The sequence below is a fragment of the Sinocyclocheilus grahami genome, unplaced genomic scaffold (genome assembly GCF_001515645.1).
Source record: "Sinocyclocheilus grahami isolate Dianchi unplaced genomic scaffold, SAMN03320097.WGS_v1.1 scaffold776.1, whole genome shotgun sequence".
NCBI lineage: Eukaryota > Metazoa > Chordata > Actinopteri > Cypriniformes > Cyprinidae > Sinocyclocheilus > Sinocyclocheilus grahami.
This window is the reverse complement of record NW_015505955.1, coordinates 57,953-63,935: the sequence shown is the minus strand read 5'-3', so window position 1 is coordinate 63,935 and position 5,983 is coordinate 57,953. Positions and strand designations below refer to the sequence as shown.

Genomic DNA, 5,983 nt, shown 5'->3' with positions numbered 1-5,983 from the left:
TCTGTGCAGCTGCTGATAGTGAAGCAGAAGGACCGATCGGAGATGTTGTTCCGTCAGCACCTGGTGGAGGACAAGGGTCTTCACGGAGGAGCGTCTTACATGGACTTCCTGTGCTACGTCCACCGCGAGATCAGGCACTTAACAACTTAACACACAAACACACTCACACTCACACTCACTCACACACACACACACACACACACACACACACACACTCACACTCACACTCACACTCACACTCACACTCACACTCACACTCACACACACACACACTCACACACACAGAAAGAGTTAAGTGTGTTACAGCGCACAGCCCTCTTCCTCTATAGCTGCCTATGATATACGACCAAACTCTCTTTCTGCAGTTGAGTGTGAACTTTCTGCTTTATTCCTCAGTGTTTGACATGAGGGAAATGGGTGTTTAGATTGAACTCCTTCAAATGCGCCACGTCTCGCTGTTCTGAGGAGCCATTATATTGAGAGATCGTCTCAGTGATTTTCTTAAGTCACTCCCCCAGATTACATTTACCAAAGGGAAACATTTCTTTGAATCCTTAATGCAGCAAATGAATAAAATGTTCTCATAATGTCTGGATTGAGTGGCAAACAGTGTTTTCAGATGAAAAATCTGTGCAGTGTCTATTAAATTAATAGACTGATTTGTGACTGGATATATGCAGTACAAAACACGCTCTTTTTCTTTATTTTATGACTTCAGGGATGAAAACATCACATAAAACTGAACTATAGTCATGCAAAATAATTGTCTTGCAATGGAATCGCTGTGTCTGCTATCCCATTTTTTCCCCAAGTAATATCTTTGTCTTAATTTTTTTACTCAACTTTATTTTGCACATCAGTACTTCAAAATGTTTAGAGGGACACCACTGCTTTTTAACATCATGCCCATAATATTCATAAAATGAACTAGACTTTCCTGTAGTTAAGAGTTTAACTATTAGACCTTCAAAGAAAACATATCTTTTTTTTTTTTCTTTTTTTTTAATAACTGAACGTTTATTAAAGGTGGAACGTCCCTTTTATTTTGTTGCAGTTAATGCCAGTCATTATTTGTTATTCTTAACTTCATACAGTTTTGCTCTTTGAAACATTTCCAATTTGATATGTTTTATAACATGAGCAATTATTATAATACATTTGTCTTATTTTTTCTGACTTTTAATGGTACATCTCTGGACCAATACTGTATATTTTCTTACAGTTTGAGATGGATTTTAAGGACTCATAAGCAACTGTACCTCAGGTCACATGCATCTAGCCTTTCTACCTGTTCATTAGTGCTTTGGAACCGACACGCATGTGGTTCTTCGTATTGAACACATCAAGGATTCATTTCTGGAAGCTGAAGCCAGCCTGTCATGTACATTTCAATATAAAACCTTTATACAGCTGTTTTTAAATAAAGGTGTAGTCCCTGTTAACCTTGTAAGTGTATTTGTTTTGTGTGTATTTTTCTGAACTGAAATTAATGGCCACATACACACTGCAGCTGAACTCAGTTATCAGTTCACCTTTTAGTGCTTAATCCTGTTCTGTACCCACACAGTTCACTAATTTATGGGAGTGACAACCGCATTCTACGACTGAATTAACTACCGAAAAAATTAGGTAGTCACAATCACATTTCCATCATGTACTGAACTGAACAACTAGTTTTAGTGATGTAATTAAACTCATATCAGTATGGAAGGCCGATAGGGCCAAAAGTCTTTAAGTGGACCATGTGAAATTTAACTGTCAACACGCACTGTTCATCTTTTGTATGTGTAGACAAGCACACTCTGGCCTTGTTAAGGTGTCAGTTCTCGCTCTGTTTCTTTAGTATGTGTAACGACACACTGTTTTAACACATTAGGATGACAAATTTGATTGTGTGTCTCAACATGCACATTCTAGCCACGTTTGAATGTTTAATACTTTTTTAAAGCAGATTTACCTCTAGATTTACCCACATTAATCCTTTCTTTAGTTTACTGTGACATTGCTTTACTGAGGTGTACTTTTTTTTACTCAACTTTATTTTGCACATCAGTACTTCAAAATGTTTAGAGGGACACCACTGCTTTTTAACATCATGCCCATAATATTCATAAAATGAACTAGACTTTCCTGTAGTTAAGAGTTTAACTATTAGACCTTCAAAGAAAACATATTTTTTTTTTTTTTCTTTTTTTTTAATAACTGAACGTTTATTAAAGGTGGAACGTCCCTTTTATTTTGTTATTTTGTCATTATTTGTTATTCTTAACTTCATACAGTTTTGCTCTTTGAAACATTTCCAATTTGATATGTTTTATAACATGAGCAATTATTCTAATACATTTGTCTTATTTTTTCTGACTTTTAATGGTACATCTCTGGACCAATACTGTATATTTTCTTACAGTTTGAGATGGATTTTAAGGACTCATAAGCAACTGTACCTCAGGTCACATGCATCTAGCCTTTCTACCTGTTCATTAGTGCTTTGGAACCGACACGCATGTGGTTCTTCGTATTGAACACATCAAGGATTCATTTCTGGAAGCTGAAGCCAGCCTGTCATGTACATTTCAATATAAAACCTTTATACAGCTGTTTTTAAATAAAGGTGTAGTCCCTGTTAACCTTGTAAGTGTATTTGTTTTGTGTGTATTTTTCTGAACTGAAATGAATGGCCACATACACACTGCAGCTGAACTCAGTTATCAGTTCACCTTTTAGTGCTTAATCCTGTTCTGTACCCACACAGTTCACTAATTTATGGGAGTGACAACCGCATTCTACGACTGAATTAACTACCGAAAAAATTAGGTAGTCACAATCACATTTCCATCATGTACTGAACTGAACAACTAGTTTTAGTGATGTAATTAAACTCATATCAGTATGGAAGGCCGATAGGGCCAAAAGTCTTTAAGTGGACCATGTGAAATTTAACTGTCAACACGCACTGTTCATCTTTTGTATGTGTAGACAAGCACACTCTGGCCTTGTTAAGGTGTCAGTTCTCGCTCTGTTTCTTTAGTATGTGTAACGACACACTGTTTTAACACATTAGGATGACAAATTTGATTGTGTGTCTCAACATGCACATTCTAGCCACAGCGCCTCCTGCTGGCAGAGAATGAGTTTGCATATATATGCCGCCACAAATAGAGTGCAAGTCTGTGGGAAACATTGGACTATGGTATAAATCAATTCAACTGTGTAACAGTTTCACTGCAATTCATGTAATAATGTTAGAATTAAAGAACAATAAACATAATACATATGCACTTATCTGTACATAGTAAATGCAGTTATTTTTAAGCATTGTTGACATCCTATCTAAAACGTGATTTAGCCAAAAAACAACAACAACGATAACGTTACCACTCTCATATGTCTTGCAATATCCGTGCATGCAAAGGTTCTGCGCGATCCTCTTATTCAATATTCAATAGTCTGAATCCGGCTCAAATTGATATGGCAATATTGACGCCATCCTTAACTATACCGGAGCAGATGGAACTTGCTGCTTTGGCAAGGGGCGGGGCAGTACTGAAACACCATCCAAGCTGTTCGCTAATCACAACACACTGGGACAGCTAACCAATCACAACACACTGGGACAGCTAACCAATCACAACACATTTTGTTTTTTGGAAAGCGGACCTTCATCAAACCCGGAACTAATCAAGCCGTTTGTGCCAAGCTGTGGAGAAAGGTATTGTAATAATGTAAATTATGTGAAAAATAATGCGTTTTTGAACCACCAAGTATAAGAGCATGTTCTAGTACACCCCCAAAACAAAATCAAGGCTTGCTTACTTGAGGTATGTTGGTTCGAAAAATGCTTCCAGGAGTAAGTTCATTCAACCCAGGGTAAGTTCCTGGTTAACACGCAAGACATTCTCAACAGAGCGATGAATCGACAAGTCATTATGGAAAAGAACGCTTAGAAAAAGCACGCCATACTACTTTCTTCTTCTGTTTAAAGGCTGTTTACATGCTTGGTTCATATCGCCACCTAACTGGTGGTTGTGCAGTCATTTTTCTTTTTTTCCGTTTAATCTTTAATCCTTGAGAATAAGAATTATATTGTCTGTTTGATGCTAATAATATAGTAAGTCATATTAGATTTTTTATAGAAATACATTTTTATTATAAAAATAAATTATAGAAAATGCTGATCCATGATGTGTGAGATGATAATATAAAATGTAATAAATATATAATATAATATATTAAACATTACCTTGTCATTATAGTGTTAGTGTTTTAAAATGTATACAGATAACTATTATATATGCCTATAAAATAAATATAATAACCATATTAGAATAATATATTACTGTATTTATGACTTATATTAGTGCTTTGTAATTAACATATCATACATATATATATATATTAATTACGTAACTATATTGTAGTAATACATGTGACCCTGGACCACAAAACCAGTCTTAAGTCGCTGGGGTTTATTTGTAGCAATAGCCAAAAATACATTGTATGGGTCAAAATTATAGATTTTTCTTTTATGCCAAAATTAATTAGGATACTAAGTAAAGATCATGTTTCATGAAGATATTTTGTAAATTGCCTACTGTGAATATATTAAAACTTAATTTTTGATTAGTAATACGTATTGCTAAGAACAAAAATATTTGAAAGATTTTTTTTCAATATTTTGATTTTTTTGCACCCTCAGATTCTAGATTTGCAAATAGTTGTATCTCTACCAAATACTATCCTATCCTAACAAACCATACATCAATGGAAAGTTTATTTATTCAGCTTCCAGATGATGTATAAATCTCAATTTCGAAAAATTTACCCTTATGATTGGTTTTGTGGTCCAGGGTCACATATAATATTGTGCGCAATCCGTCACGCCCACTGGTGTCTTGTCAGTTGGTCACGCATGCGCTGATAACTCTGAAGTTGCTATGGCTACTTACAAACCCTGAAAGTAACCTCCATTTTTGGAACCGAAAGCTGAGTTTATCCGCTTACTTACCCTTAAACACACCCAGGTGTGACACATAACCTGCTTTCTGGAATACCCCCCTGATCTTTGCATGCATGCATACCAGTGTACCACTACAACATCTTTCATGCATAAACATGACACTGGCATTTGTATACATATAAACCAATGTACCATAGTGCCACATATTCACATATAGTCTCAAATACAACAGTTTCATTAGCTGCTGTGCAGTGTTAATTTTGACAGGCATTTTTGATTAAGTCTTAGTCTTTATCTTGAGACGAAAATGGTTAATAGTCTTAGTCACATTTTAGTCATTTGAGTCTTTCATAGTTTTAGTCGATGAAAAGTCATTGCATTTTTGTCAACTTTTAGTCATTACTTTTAATCAAACTGCAGTTACCAACATTTATTTGGTAGCTATTTTATGTGTAGTCTTCAAACAAAAATATTAGACCAAATCAATTAAGCTTATGAGAAATTTGAATCAAGGATTGAATTTGGAAAAACGTGAATGAATGATGACGATTTTCATTTTTGGGTGAACTGTCCCTTTTACAGTAGTGAAAAGGGAGCAACTTATTTTTTTTTAATTATAGTTGTTAATATATAATAAATAATTTTTGAAAAAGAAGCAGAATAAGACAAGACAAATACGAAAGAGATACAAATTCAATTCAATTCAATTTTTCAGATGCAGTAGGTTGACATATTTATTTAACATCTTTTGTTGATTAACATTAATGACATGGATAGGTACTTAATTAGGAATGCTGTTCCTTTAAGACGGAAGGCATGCATGTAATACTGACACACGTTCAGTTTTCACCCACCTGTTTACGTTCACTTAATCCATAACTGACTGTCTTTACGTGAGATACTCACATGATAGACATTTGGACTGCTGTGTGCTGTATATGAGAACTGAAGAAGTGGAGCATGCACGTGAGAGAGCACTTCTATCAGCGCGATTCCGCCTATCCCGCCTTCATTAACTTTAAGTTA

General features: G+C 35.1%; 1 protein-coding gene across 1 annotated transcript in view; it reads left to right on the top strand.

Annotated features, from left to right (window-relative positions):
• Nucleotides 1-565, top strand: part of LOC107561511 (protein transport protein Sec24D-like) — a 36,673-nt gene extending 36,108 nt beyond the window's left edge. The window contains exon 24 of the mRNA XM_016245964.1: nucleotides 251-565. The gene's annotated coding sequence lies outside the window, so the exon portion shown is untranslated. The remainder of the gene's footprint in view (nucleotides 1-250) is intronic.
• Nucleotides 566-5,983: the final 5,418 nt, after the last annotated feature.